At 40.7% G+C, this 16,101-nt stretch overlaps 1 protein-coding gene across 7 annotated transcripts in view; it reads left to right on the top strand.

Annotated features, from left to right (window-relative positions):
- The first annotated feature begins 3,136 nt into the window (after nucleotides 1-3,136).
- ATP2B2 (ATPase plasma membrane Ca2+ transporting 2) overlaps nucleotides 3,137-16,101 on the top strand; it is a 379,035-nt gene continuing 366,070 nt past the window's right edge. For 4 of the 7 annotated variants that reach the window (XM_080994177.1, XM_080994174.1, XM_080994173.1 and 1 more), the window contains exon 1: nucleotides 3,137-3,362. The gene's annotated coding sequence lies outside the window, so the exon portion shown is untranslated. The remainder of the gene's footprint in view (nucleotides 3,363-16,101) is intronic. The other 3 variants (XM_080994175.1, XM_080994176.1, XM_080994171.1) reach the window with 2 other exon arrangements.

Here is a 16,101-nt window from a genome sequence, read left to right on the forward strand (position 1 = left end):
GTACTGGAAGAAGCAAAGATCACCAGTGTCGAAACAATGATTCTTCAACATCAACTTCATTGGTCTGATCATTTTGTTTGAATGCCTGATTATCATCTTCCAAAGCAACTACATTATTCTGAACTTAAAAATTAAAAGCGTAATGCTGGTGGTCAACAAAAGAGGTTTAAAGACTCTCTCAAGGCAAATCTTAAAAAATGTAGTATAACCACCAGCAACTGGGAAACACTGGCCTGCGAGTGCTCCCATTGGAGAACAGCCTTTACCAAAGGTGTCATGGACTTCGAAGAGGCTTGGTCAGCACATTTCTCCCTTTCATCCTAAGAGGAAGGCATGTTTAGCAAACCGTCACCATGATCATCTCCCACTCGGAAACCTACGTCCCCACTGTGGAAGGACGTGTGGATCCAGAATTGGCCTCCACAGTCACTTACTGACTCACAGTTAAGACCGTGTTCATGGAAAACAATCTTACTTGGCTACAAGTGATCACCAAAGAAGATTAAATCTGTGCCAGTCATGAATGACATCATGGAGCTATGCAATTATGCCTTCAACAGGTGACATATCTTATTAGCATTTAAACTGAGAGTTTTGGGGGTGGAGACAGGGGAAAAATATTGGCGATCATCTCTTTTCCCAGGAAATGACAGGCTACTCACTATGGAATCATGACATACACTCATATCCAGCAATCCTGTCTTTCCTTGCTGGCTCCGCAAATGGAATGTGCAGCAGTAACTAGGTCAAGCAGGCCAGGATAATAATAGACAATGGTGAAGTTACAGCAACAAAAATTGTTTTCAGCATAAGATGCTTATTACCGTTCTTATTTCACATCTCTGGGAAGAAGATGTTTTTAACAAAAAGCAAGCAGATTAATGGACAAACTACACATATTGTTAGCCACATAATGTAGTTTGGCATTACATGCATAATTTGTTCCTGTGTATAATTATTTTAACTAGAGAGAGCACTTACAAAGGGAAGATCAGGACCAGGGCTAGCAAATGATATGCGTGAAGGGGGGCTAGCTCTTTCCTACCACACAATGATCCCAATCAAAATGGTACCCCCAGAAGCTGCCCTGGAATAGAGGCTTACCTCCTGGAGCTAAAAGCGAGTTTGGGGGGTTGTGGTGTTTTTTGTTGGGACCGCGGTGTGGGTGGGTCATGCAAAAGGGTTAAACTCCTCCTCTCCATGCACTGCGGTACAGATCCTGAGTGGCCCCCTTGCCACCACAGCTGCTGCTTACAATTCTAAAAATGATACACACAATGCCAAAATATATATTTAACATCACTTGTACTTTAGCCCTAAGCTGATGGTACAACTGGAATTCAAACTGAAACACCAAAAATCCTTTGCTTCTCTTACTTTCTAAAAAAAATAATCATAATGGAGCTAACATAACAGAATGCATCAAATTCATAGATACTTTAAATATCTCAGACACTGTCCATTCAACCCACTCTCTTAGTGCTTAATTTTTAAGATGAATTGTGCTGGAGCTGTCTATAAATATTTCCTCCTGTCATGGAAGTCGCCATCCTTAATTGGTGAAAAATACACAGCACTGACAGTAAAACACTCTGCACAAGCTACTCTTTATTATTGCTGCACCCAAGCAACAGAAAGCAAGTTTAGGAGCTTTGTTACTGTATTGGGAAGATCTGGCACATGTTAAGCTGCCAAGTGTGATTTAGCAGTGTCTGATGGTATTTTTCTGTGACTAATAAGTAATATATTCCTGCCTACTTTCACCATTGTTAACTTATGGAACATTTGTTCCTGCTTTTAACTTCAAGCAGTCACAAAATTTGGTCTCAAATACATTTTTTAAAATGATACATTTTAATGACTACTATGCTGAGCTCTGGGACACGGGTGGCGCTGTGGGTTAAACCAGAGCCTAGGACTTGCTGATCAGAAGGTCGGCGGTTTGAATCCCCGCAACGGGGTGAACTCCCATTGCTCGGTCCCTTCTCCTGCCAACCTAGCAGTTCAAAAGCACGTCAAAGTGCAAGTAGATAAATAGGTACCGCTCCGGCGGGAAGGTAAACGGCGTTTCTGTGCGCTGCTCTGGTTCGCCAGAAGCAGCTTAGTTATGCTGGCCACATGACCCGGCAGCTGTACGCCAGCTCCCTCGGCCAGTAAAGCAAGATGAGCGCCGCAACCCCAGAGTCGGCCACGGCTGGACCTAATGGTCAGGGGTCCCTTTACCTTTCCCTTTCCCTATGCTGAGCTCTAGGAATACTTGTCTCCCACTGCCACTCCATGTTATCTACACAAGAGTTCTGTGATGTAGGTTAGGCAGAGACCAAGGTCACCCTTGAACGTCATAGCAGATCTGAACTGGAGTTTTCCCAGTCCTGGACTGACCCTGTAACCAGGACAACATACCAACTCTCAGTTGACTGGTTCTCACATTGCTAGTTAATAGAGAAAGTAGCTAATTTGGGCTGATGTTATGGCACTTGGGGTCACTACATCCCCCACAGTGACATGCAACATGCGGGAGTATCATGAGGCTTCATCTTGCTTTCCCCTTTTACATGGATAGATGCTTGCGGATCTGTATCAAGATAAATGCCTGCTCCTAAATAAATCTTAGGAATAATGTTACAGCAATGTATGACCTGCCTTACTGCGTCCAAATAGTAGTGACATTTCTCCTGGACATGCAATATGCAAAACCACGGGATGCTAGGGCCTAATATGTACCCTGAGGAGTAACTTAAAGCAGCACCCTGTGACTACTTCTCCCAGTCACAGGTGCTGCCTACGTAACATGAGGGGATAGCGCTCTCTCTGTACATGCTCAGAGAAACCCTTGTTGCTACCTCGAAGCCTTGGGATCGGGTGCTGGGTGCTAAACTCCGACGAGCCCTCGCTTGCTGCTTCTGTTTCCCCAAGCACCTGCGCCTCTTCCCGCCTCAACAAGAGGAGTAGGCTGCCTCGGCGTTTCCCCCGAGGAGAGCGCGAGCCCGCTCGTTTCGCGGCAGGGTTCCCTTTCCCCTCCCCCCCCCGCCCGCCCTCCCTCCTTCCCTCCGTCCCGGCTTTTCCACACAGCCCAAGACTGGCGGAGGGAATGCCAGAGCGCAGGAAGACGAGCGCGGCAGCAGGGGGAGAGCTTGGAGCAGCAGCAAAAGCGCCGCGCGCGCGGTTGGTGGAATCCCCGCGCGCTGCCGCTGCCTGTGAGGAAAAGAGCGGCTCCCTTTTATCCTCTCTGAGGTGACTTAGCAACAGCTGCTGCTGCAGCAGCAAGCATCCGCGCGCCCTCCCGCCTCAGCTAGTCAGCGCCAGCAGCGGCGGCGGCTTGACTTCTGAGGCGCGCTTTCTCTCCTCAGTCGCCACCTCAGGTAAGACGAAGGGAACTTCCCGCGCTGCCTCTGTCTGTTCGTCACACTGTGAAGCACTCTTTTCTTTCTTTCTTTTAATGGTGTGTGTGCTTTCATTATGTTTGTGTGTTGTTCTCCAACGGGACCTCTTTCTCCAGTCTCCTAGCCTCCTGTTGCAGGTGCTTCTGGATGGCGCCTTCTTTTTGCCGCAGGTTTTTTCCTCCCCCCCCCAACCCCCGAAAGGTGCTCCTGCCGGGCTTTGCCGTAAGGTGACCTTGAGCTGCTAGGTGGGCTTTTCAGGCGGCGGGGCCGGGATTCGCAGTGCGACTCTGGCGGGGTGGCCCGGCCAAGTGAAGGGCACAGGGGAAGGACTCTGGACTTGGTCCGGGGAGGCTGGAGGGGAGGCGAAGATGCCTGGAAAGGGCGCTCTGGACCAGCCTGCAGCCAGCACGTCCCGAGCTCTGCTGGGAAGCTGCTCTCTGGGAGACCCAGGCTGTCCTCCTCAGGATGCTGACCTGGGGCTGGGGGTCCTCAGAAACCGGTGGGGCTTGCTTCTGAATAAGCAGAAATAGGACTGAAGGGTGGAAACCTCTGAAGTCTAGGGATGGAAGTGGGGAGACGTGGTTAAATTTATGCAACAAATGTGTGTGTGTGTGTGTGTGTGTATTTAAAGGAAAAAGCCAAGCGCCTCAGAACATGTTGCACAAGGAGAAATGGTAAGGGACCTTTCATGTCATTGGGCGACTGGAACAATATTCCGCTGTGGAAACTCTGGAAAGACAAGGATGCAATTCCCCTTGAGAAAATGCCTTTGGATGGATACACCAGCAGCGCTGTAGCTAATTCAAGGCTGCCCTTAATTTTATAAGCACCAACTGGGTTGATAATGGCAGGGTTCTTCTAGGGAAGGGAATTTCCAGATGGCAACATCTCCCCAGCCCGGTTTTTGAATGGATTGTTGTTACTTTAAGGCAATTTGTGAGCCTGGCAAATAAAGGCATTTCAGGAGCTTAACCTTAGTAGCTGATCAAGCGGCATTAGAGCAAAACAATTTAGAAATATTTTGAAAGAATCGTTAAGAGTTTTACAGGCTGCCATTCTTCAATGGGAGTAAGAGAAGGAAGCGCACAGTTATTGCAGGCTGGGACTATCTCTTGCTCGCAAGGTCAAGAACAAAGTAAAACTTTGTCATGGAAACATAATGTTCTGTTCCCTGTTTCTCAGTGCAACTGTATGCAATAAACGAAGAATGTAAAAGTGGCCTATGAGGCATCAAAACAGTGTATTGCATTACAGCTTAGTTCACTTCTGCAGTAAGTAAACCTGGCGCTGCCTTTCAGTGTGGTACAGTGGACCAGGGTGAGCTCATTTCAAATCTCTCTATCCAGCCAGAAAACTCTTCAAGTGACCTCTCTCTTTCTCTCATCTACCTCAAAGGGCTGTTGTGAGGATAAAATTAATTTGAATTACTTGGAGGATGTGGGAATGGTTTTGCAAGCAATTTGTATGGAACAGTATTGTCTTGCATTGACAAATCAGTAACCAAATTGGAAATCCACACATTTTCTCACCTTTTCCAGTGGCACATCTTATTCTCTGTGACTCCATGTTCAAAATACTGCTCTGCCAATAAAGGAATGTCTTTTAATGGATATTGCACTTTGGAAAGAACTGTGATAATACTTGCCTTGTATAGAAAAATTGTAATAAAAGCGTACTTTTTAATTAGTAGTTGCAGAACTGGAACTGTTGTTTTCCCATCCATTATATGCATATAATGTATATTCTCATTTTGAGAAATGAGTGGATTGCATTTAGGAATTCCTCTCCTTAATGCAGTATTTGGTTTTCAATATATAAATATACTGTATAGATATCAATACTTAAAAGTTTTACTTTAAAGGCCTGTATGAATTACTCTTTACATGCAGTTTATAAAGGACTACATCTATGCTATCCATTATTTTTGAATTCTAGTAAAATATCTTGCTGGAACTAACACTCACTACCCAAGCTTCATTTTTCAAGGATAGTATTCATTCAAGAATAATCTGTGGAAATGTGTACTTTTATACCAAACCTGGCCTAACTTCTCTAGGCTCCATTGGAAGAATGTGGTATCTATGTGTGGAAGCACTACCAGTTCCCTTTCCCCTCTAGCTACACAATGACTAGTCCTTTTGAAGGAAGGATGGCTGCTTAAGATGGTGACAGGAACATAGGAAGCTGCCTTATACTATATCAGACCAATGGTCCATCTAGCTCAGTATTTTCTACAGTTACATAGGATCATAGGGTCATCTCGTCCAACCCACTGCAATGCAGGAATCTCAACTAGCTCCTGGATTTCAGCTGGGGTGTCTTTCCTAGTCCTACCTGGAGATGTCAGGAATTGAATCTCTGACCTACTTGCAAAGTAGATGCTCTACCACTGAGCTATGTCCCCTCCCTTCCCTGCTCCATCCTGCCATGGAGAAAATGATGTCTAGAGATAGTTGGCCCCTCTTTCACTGAGCTGAAACAAGGGCTGAACATAGACAATCAACTTATAACTTCAGATATATGGAGAAGTGTGTACATTTCCTAACTGTATTTATAGCAGTACGGGCAACAATTAATAATTTTGAACTATTTTGTGGTTTCTATTGTTTCTGACTATTTGTGTTCATCTCTTGCTATGATGTAAAAGTATTACATACATTTTGTCACTACTTTCAATTTTGCTGTTAATGGAAGTCTATGGTCTTAAAAGTCCACTGATAATGTTGTATGTACCATATTCTAATTCCTTTATGCAATATTTATAGTTTTCTTTCTTATGCACAACTGGATGAGGCATTTTTTTTTATCAGTCGTTCCTCTTCTATGCACATGTGCTCACTACTCCAACAAGAGGAAGAAGAGAACCCCTCCCCTGAAAATTCCATTACATATTAAAATCAAGATTAATAACTGATTTACATGTCCTTATTATAAAACAGAATAACTAATGGGACTTCATAGATCACAATATAGGGTTGTATCCAATGAAATAATTGCATTTGGGTGTGTTTGTGAAGAGGAGTGGACTAAGAGAGAAAGGGGAAGTTCTGTTGTGCTCTCAGAAGTTGTTGCATGTGCACAGTTATTTAGTTATTTAGTATCCAAATATGCTAACACAGAAATAAAAGGTAACAAAACCAGAATATCTCATAAATGGTGTGTGTGTGTGTAAAGAAACACAAAACATGATATTGTGAAATTTTAAAAAAATGGAAAAAAGGGAAGATTGCTTAAAATGTTCTTCTTTCCAGTCATGAAATTCTGTAGGCTGGAGGAATATCTCCAACTAAACAACTACCTGACATTCAGAAGACATCTTAAGGCAGCCCTGTTCAGGGAAGTTTTTAATGTGTGATATTTTAGTGTATTTTTGGTTTCTATGGAAGCCGCCCAGAGTGGCTGGGGAAACCCAGCCAGATGGGCGGGGTACAAATAATGAATGATGATGATGATGATGATGATTATTATCTTCTTCAGTGTTGTTATTCATGGATCACTAATACAGACCATACAAACTTTACCAAAATTTAGAATGCATTGCAGAAAAATAACAATAATCACCTAACCTTTATCTTAGTACCAATAACCAAGCATTTACATGGTAGAAAATCGTGTTACATGGCTAGCCAGTCCATCTATAGTCTCACCAAATATCTGTCCATTTCAAATTATGGTGAATTTTCAAAATTTGAAATTTAGATTTTGTAAGTTGACATCAACATTCAATTCCTGAATTTCAGAATTAAAAAAAATGACACCAATGTTCAAAATCTGCCTGTTTTGCTTAGTTCAATGAGTAAATATCATATAGAAAATTTACTAAATTATTTTGCAAGTCATCTATCATATACTCTCACATATTGATTGCTACTGCATGTCATATGTCAGATAGTGTAAAATCTTGGCAACTACACATTAGATACTGACAAATGTTAACTGTGACTAGGCCAGCTGTCAAACACTGCCAAAACTTACTGCTTCATGTTAGATTTCTTTCAAATGTGATTGCTGGTGACTGCTATCTAAAAAGATTGGACTAGATTGCAGGAATCTTTAGGTGGAAAATGATGGTGTGGAATAATTGAAAACTGGAGAATATTTGCCACTGGAATAAATCAGCGGAGAACTTTGAAGTTTGTTTTTAAATTGTTTCCTCTCTGAATTTATGCAAGAGGTGTGCTGGTATTCACCAAACTTTTCCTTTTAGCACAAGGATCACCACTTGTGTAATAAGGTTCCCCTCCTGCATCTCCTTCCCCCTGTACTCTCCCAAAATCTGCTGTGGAGGTTTGGGGGAATCCCAAGAACAGATTTAGGGAACATGTGGGAGGGAATGAGAGGGAGGAATGTCTTGCTGTGCTTGTAGTAATCTTTATGCTAATGGGACCCGGAGTTAGTGATATGTTAAATACAACCCTTGGTATTGGCAAGAACTAGAACTTAGGTTGGATCCATATTGAACATGGATACCTTCAAATGAGACTGCTTAACTGACTGTAGCTTTGTAAGTGTTTACTGGAATCGAATCTTTGCTAACGATTAATGATAAAAAGGCTTTTTTTTGTATATAGTGCTTTAATGGCCATTAAAACATTGTTCATTAAAACTTTAAAGGCTTACTTCCATTTAATTCACATAGCTTTGAAATTATGATTGATATTATTATGCATTGATATAAAATGGTTGTTTCTTCTGGAGCTGATATTCAGAATGTTAATATGTTATTTGAAGGCAAAGACTATTTCACATTCATAATTCACTCACTGCAAATAAGATGTTATTTTGCAATGAATCTCATTCTCAGCATGATTCATATGCCTTTTAATTATAACACCAACTCATAATCCCAACAGAGTTCGATGAAAAATAAAAATGGCAAAGCATTTTGCACATTAAAGGTGTTATGAACAATAAGTGATAATACTCTATTCTGTAGTTCTGAGAAATGTTCAGACATCATATTGACATTGCATTGGTGAAGCATCATATGTGCAGTTGCATATATATTTCAGTTGACTGGCACAGTGTCACTTAACTCTGCTACTACTATCAGCTATGTTAGCTACCATTAAAAAAGTGTACCAGAGCTGCACAGTGCAACAGCATGGCACATATTTGGACAGAAAATGAATGGATAGGGGGCCAAGCCTGCAGACGGATCATTTACATAGTATTCTAAAGTCATACTAGCTTTTATACGGCAGTCTTCATTGCCACAACCTTATATTGGGATTTCAAATTATAAGAAGCAGAACAAGCCTTGCCATTGTATCTATGTTGTGTGGTATGCCACATGAAGCAATACTTCAGTGAGTCTGGGGTGCTCATCTCCACAGTGCTGCAAATATTTTATTGATTCTTTTCTGTTTTAGCCTGCCCCATTTCAAGAGACAGGGGTGACCAGTCTTAGCAGGTCAGAACCCTTGAGAGTCACCTGGCATATAACTAGGCAGGCAATTGCAGTTCATCAAGTGATAAAAATTTGGGAGGCCTTCTATGAAAGGTTGCGAGATATAAATGGGGAGGAAAACAACAGAACCTAGGGCAGCTCACAAGTTACAGAGCCAGACTGAACTCCTACATCCCTGTTATCTGCCCTTCTCCTTCATCTTAGTCTCTGCCTCCTCTCTGAGGAATCTTAGTCTTAAAAGTATAGCAGTGTAGTCTGAGGTTTTGCAACCCGAGTTCCCTGTCCAGTTGATTTAGTCTGATGAGATGGAGATGGAAGTTATGGGTGGGTGGGGTCCAGGCACCCTGCCTGTGAGGTCTCTGCTAATTGGTTCTGAGGTGGTGTTGGAGACAGCCTTGGAGGTGGTGCCTGGTTTTTCTGACAGAAGTACATACCTAGGAACACCCCTGAACTCTCTTGCATCCATCCTTTGATAAAGATGACATAGGACAATTGTTATACATTCCAACAATGTAATGTAATTATATTGTATATATACCATCAGCTGCACGAAATAGTATTCCTCCCCTTTACTGCTATTGTTGGCAGTCATAATAAAAGTAAATGTAAATTAAAAACACTGGCTGGTGCTGATGCGAGTTGGAGTGCAATTGCAACTGGAGGGTCACAGCTTTGCCATCTCTGGTTTTTCTCCATTGATGGAGTTCTCAAAAGGTATTTAAAAAATGAATCCAATGATGCAGATAGCAAAAAATGATTTTGAGGGCACCAAGTTAGTGGATTTGTCAGCGTTGCTTATTTCCCGTAAAAGAAATAGTATCCTGTTGATTTTTGCCTGAACCTGTAATGTTCACCTCATATATTTCCCTTGAATGTTCACTGTTAACATTTATTGCTCCCAAGCTGAAATGATCATAAAGCATTTCCAGAGAAGGACTGTTCCTTTGCTGTTCTCCCTCGACTCTTGTGATGGAACTTGCTCTCAGTTTAAACAGCACCTTTAAAATATGTTCACATTTAATGTTTTTTTAAAAATTGTACAGTAGTTGGTTCAATATTTTCATTTCGATTTCAGAAATTTTCTGGCTTTGTTGCTGCAGGATTTTTTGAAATTTGTTATGTTCCAGGGGACTATAAGGCAGTATTACAATAAAACAGGGGTGCCAGGTAAGCTTTGCCCTGCATCAATGATCACATGACATGACACGACACATGCACACTAATTGACTGGCAATGCCCACCAGTACAAAGTGGAAGAGCTTTTACATTGGTTATTCTTCCTTATGCTGTTAAGAGGTAGTGTTAGCAGAAAAATGTGAGCAGTAAAATGTGTATTGCAAGTAAGACTTGCACACTATGATTTGCAAAACAAAACAAAACAAACAAAAAACCCCAACCAAACAAATGTGAGAAGATACTTTTTCAAAGCAGTGCTTTGGATAGAAATCACTAAGGACATGAGGAATTGCAGGAAGATGTCCAGAGTAGTTCTTTTTCATTCATGCTGCCACAGTTGTGCCACTCTTTCTCTAGGGGAGTCACCAAATCACCTTGTTCACTTTCAGATGGCCTGTGATGGTGTTGGGACCTCTTTGGTGTTGATGATTCTAATTATATTGTGCACTGTTCTGAGCTCCCTAATTGGAAGAAGAGTGGTATAAAAATACAATAAATGGAAAATAAAAAAATTTCTGCAAGTATTTTAAGAGTCCTGGGTGTGAGGGTAAACTTTTGCTATTTGCTGGCCTTATTGTATTTTCCCTTCATTTAAAAAAAGTGTTTAGATTTTTAGACTGGTCTTGCATGTCACCTTGAGTATTTAATCTTGCATGTTACCTAGAGTATTTAATAGAAAGATATCAAGCTTTGAAATTAATCAAAAGCAATATAGTTAAATTAAATTGCCACTAAATGTGGTTTTCACATAGCGAAAATCAAGGTGCGTCCTGTACTTTAGACTACACACACACACACACACACACACACACACATTTTCCAGAGTTGGATATAAACGTCTTACATTTTCTTTTAATCATCTCCTATATCAAGATTCCCAGGCCATCCCTCCATGACATCCTAGTTGATCTTTATTAGGCTGCATATCAGTTTATTCCACCCAGTTTCATTCTACATAAAATCTTAGTTGTTGTAAACTGCTGCTCACAAGTCTATCTATCAAATAGTTTATTTTATTATTATACCTTTTTAGATACTCTCCAAAGTGTTCCCATTCCTCCCTTATTCATGTCTCATCTTGATTTCTTATCTTTGCCGTCATCGTAGCTAACTGTGCGTACTCTATCAGCTTATTTTGCCACTGTTATTTTGTTGGGATTTCTTTCTCCTTCCATCTTTGTGCTGTAGTTGCACAGAGGAAGAGACATAGCATTTGAGGGCGAATGTCACCATTTATTATATCTAGTGGAAAGGCCTCTTGTTTGGTTTTTTGGGGGGAAATGTAAACCCTAAGCATCTTTTTAAGTTTCACATAAATCATTTCCCAATAAAATGGGGAAAATAAAATTTAAGGTCATTAGAGGTTTTTGAACCCTGTTCCAGTATGTTTTGCTTAGGTAAATCAACTGTTAATGGTCAGATAAGTTGTCATTTATTTGGGTTTTAGGTGCACAAATACTAAAGCTAGCAAGAAAAGGTTTTGTTACAGGAAGGAATTCTGTAGATGGATGGAGATGGAAGGTATTAGAGGGAGGTGCTACAGGATAGCTTGATGGGTCAGGCAAAGTCAAAAGGAGGATGTGAGATAATTGATTTGGTACATACATACATGATGGGGAAGAGCAACAGCTCAGTAGCAGAACACTTACCAGTACTTTGAATACAAGATGTCTCAGGCAAAATTCCTGGCATCTCCAGGTAGGGCTGTGAAGATACTGTGTTCTTACTACTGCTGAACTACTTCCTGTGTTCTCCAGGAAAACTTTCCCTAAATTTAGGAATGCCTGGTTTAATTGATTTTTAAGTGTCATTGCCTCATATTTAATCAAAAACCAATTTAATCTTGGCAAAGCCTCAGCAACAGTGGCAAATGTTTTATTGACTCACAGCAGAAATAAGGACCATTAGATAATGCATTCTTACTCTGTGGATGTTGAATTTATTTCTGAATTATAACTCAGAAATAGTACATCCCTGGCAGTTCAATTATCCAAATAATTGTGTCTGTTCCATTTTGCCACCAGTGTTGCATGTGGAGGAATGTATAGCCATATTTCCTGTAAAACCACTTACTTATTAAAGGATAACCACACTTTGGAACAAAGCTAAAAGAGGCTAGGGAACCCATCTTTCTTTCTACTTGCGTATTATTTATTTTACTTTTATATTGCATTCTCTAACCCCCTCCCCATGACTTCCCTCCCAAGGCAAAAATAGAAGTAATTAAAAAAAACCAGGCAGAAATGTTAACAACAGAAAATGGAGAGAGACACACTACTACAGCAGCAATGTAAAATGATGCACAAATAAAAAGAAAGTACCAGCTCCATCACCCAGCAGGAATGATAAAGCCATGTTTAAACCTGGCAATGGAAAGCCTGTGCACATTAGCTAAGCAGTAAAGTACTCCACAGTTTAAATACTTACCACTGATATGTAGCCTCTTGCCCTTATAGTTCTCATACCAGTGAAGCATGTTTACCTGTAAGCTTTTCCTAAGAGGCCAAATGGAGGTTTTCCTTGGTTCCAATAGTTTGTGTGTGATAGTGGGGGAAGGGTTAAATACCTGCTCCCCCAGCAGATGAACTTAATCAAAACAGATCCACATTTTTTGTTTTAGTTTTAGATAATGGTTAAAGGAAACAGGAGACTTGGTGGTGACGGATCTCGAATTTATTTGTCTAGGGCCCTTAGAAAAAGCCCCTTTTAAGATGATCATTTTGATGGGTCCTTTTGCGTGAGGAAATCCTTATAGATCTAGTGATGCCTGACTTGGTTTCAGTTTCCTGCCCGTACCAGGAACTCAAAGGTTCTTTTCATGGTGCTCAGAACTAGTATTAATAAAACAGCTTGTCATCTTAGTATGTGTGGTTATGGTATCATGATGAGTGTAAAGAATTTTGCGCCCCTGACAATTTTGGGCCAGGGGCAACTCTCCCTATCCCCCCCTCTCCTACTCCACTGTCCTAACCACCTCCAGAAACATGAGGAACAACAACAACAAGGACTTTATTTGCGTAGCTAACAGGCCATAGCATCAAAGGATAAACACCGACAAAAATACATTATAAATATAGTTACCATATAATCTTATGGCCTGTTAAAACCCTAGGTAAAAGCTGGATTATCATTCATCAATGACCCTCTGTCCCATGGGCGGCGGCCTTTTCTCTGGTAGATTGTTCCAGGTCGGTTAAGTAAATAGACCAGCCAAATTGAAAGAATATAAATATAAATGGTCAGGACAGGGAGAAAGATAATAATAACCAGATGCAGATAAATTAATAATCTCAGTACTTAAAACTTGGCAGAGATAATAAAATACTAATAATAAAACATAATGATAATAATGATAAGATCCTAAGCGAGAAATCCGGATGACGACACTGATATCTATATCTATTTAAGACGAAACTACAAACAGCTATTAAAGGTAAAAAAACAAAAAGCTGAGAGATTGGCCTGGTGTAATTTAGTGAAGGCCTCGAATGAGAAAGACTCAACCTCCTTCTGGCGTACCATTATGGGCCTCCTGGGCCAGGAGCGGATTGGCCCCATATGTACTGTAGAACCCCAGGAGTGGATGAAATATTTTCAAACCTTCTTCTATGACGACAAAGCTCAGCACAATGATCCAAGTGCCTACTCCGAGAACTTACCATATTGGCCTCCTGTCTCCATAGAGGAGGTGGGGAAACTAATTGCCCAACTGAAAAACAACAAAGCCCCGGGCATAGACCACATTCCAGCAGAGCTTATGAAGAACAATATCAGTTGGTGGGCGCCTATAATGGCGTCAATATTTACATACATCGACTCAACAGGCATAATCCCTGGTTGCTGGACAGAGGCAGTAATCATCCCAATATACAAAAAGGGTCCTATGGCAGATCCAGCGAGCTATAGACCCATTAGCCTCCTTACTATCCCCAGCAAATTGTATGCCAAACACCTCCACATCAAACTAATTGACTGGATGGAAACTGAGGCAGTTCTGGCAGAGGAGCAAGCCGGCTTCAGACAGGGCAGAACAACAATAGACCATTGCTTCGTATTAGCACACCTCATTGATAAATATGTCAACAAAACACGTGGGATTCTATACGCAGCTTTTATTGACCTGAAGGCGGCCTTTGACTTGATCTCACGAGCCAAACTTTGGGCTAAACTCAATGCTACCAACATTGACAAAAGATTACTATTCTTGATAAAAAGCCTTTATAAAGACTCCAAGTTATATGTAAGAACCTCAGTCCAGAAACATGTATTGGTATTAGAACTGCACAGGAAATCTACCAGTAATGCTAGTTTTACTGGATATGTTACAGATAATCTTACAATCTGCTGTAATTGTCTCCCACCCCATGTTTATATGTGGTATGTATATTGTTGCACACCATTCTAATCTCCAAGCGGTGTGAGATTCCAGAGGTTTTAGGCGCATGTTTCCATTTGAATGAGGGACAGCGGAGAGGGTGGTATCTTTTTGATATATGATTTATTTGCATATATATGTAACATCAGCCTACGATGGAGAGGTTCACAGCATTAGCACCCCAAAGGGTTTTTGTTTCCCCCATAGCTGCAGCTTTGGTTTGCAGCAGAAAACTGGAAGAAATCTGTCTGCCAGCTGCCCAGCCTTCTAGCTCAGACAACTCAACTCTGATGTTTGTCTGTCTAACTACCAGCGAGTTTGTCATTTGTTATCTGGCACAGAGTCACTGCCTTTGTTAACTTAATAGCCCATACTTAGAGATTCAATGCCTCACCAGGAAACTAGCCTGGAATTGAATTGAATCCCAGGAATTGAATCCCAGGAATTACCGTAGAACAGAGCTCAAGCATATAGCCTACCCCACCCCCACCCCCCACATAACACTAGGCTGCTCTTTGTTGCTTAAGATGCCTTGTCAGTTCTTCACTACAGATCTCATACAAAGGGCTGTTGCTGAGAGGCTATATGTTGCAGTACCCTCAGGCTTTACACCATATAAGCACAGCTTGAGTAGCTAAAGTGCTGGAGTGCTTCCCAGTGTAGCTAAGAATTAGGAGTAGAGAAGGAGAAGGCATAATGGGTCTAAACAAACCAGTGCAATTTGTCCATTGTTTCTGAATTGTGCCTCCTATTTTCATAAGTGCATATCTCTTTCAAAGAAATCTGTTTAGGCACCATAGCGTGAGACGTTTACCAAACCATGTGTATACCTTAGGAATATCAGAAATATAGCATGGTTTGGACATGTTACTCTGTTGACAGCAACCCTCAATTATGAAATGAATGGAGTTGGTTTGATGAGACGGATGACAGAAATCAACTCAGTCCGTTAGCAGGCAAGCCCTGACTGAGGCCATTTCATTGCCGCCTTTTGGCAACGTAAAAAGATTAGCTTTGACTAAGTCTGCACAATGCAAGCTGCATCAGGACAGCTTGTTATGCTAAACTCATTCTTCTTCTGCTGTTCTGGTGATTAGACTCCAATCTCACTGTTCTTTTTATTTTTAAAATACAGAAGATGTATACTTCTATATTTTGAAAGTGTCAAAACACCATTTAGTGGCTTCTAAATTCTTGCCTGGAAACAAAATACCTCTCGACAGTAAACGCTTAGATAACATTTATTTAAATTGCCATTTTGTTTATAGCAATATGTTCAAATGGAATAGATATTTGGATTAAATTTATTTTATAGATATGCTTAAAATGTTACAATTTTAATGTACTAAGATTAAAATATGACTGTGATAATGGTCAATAAAATTTCTTCTCTGTTCACATAGGGCTTGATTCAGTTGCAGTCCAAAATCTGGGACCTAATTAGCTACTTTCTTTATTTGCTTTATTTTCACTGCAATTTACTCGTTTTATTTTCTGTTATTTGAATTAAAAAGTTATTAAAAACAAGGTAAAAGCAGTAAACCAATGCAATAAAAACAATTCATAAATAAATAAATAAATAAATAAATAGTGTCCGGATTCTCAATACTTATCAATAAACAGATATCAATATCAGAGGTATGGCATAACAAAAAATATATTTACTTGTTTTTGTCAAGGTCAAATGAACACCCTGGCATTCCACAACATAGAAGACCTTTGTTTCTAATTGATAGTAATTTTTCATGAGTTCCTTT

Source organism: Podarcis pityusensis (assembly GCF_964106645.2).
Source record: "Podarcis pityusensis genome assembly, chromosome: 2".
Lineage (NCBI taxonomy): Eukaryota > Metazoa > Chordata > Lepidosauria > Squamata > Lacertidae > Podarcis > Podarcis pityusensis.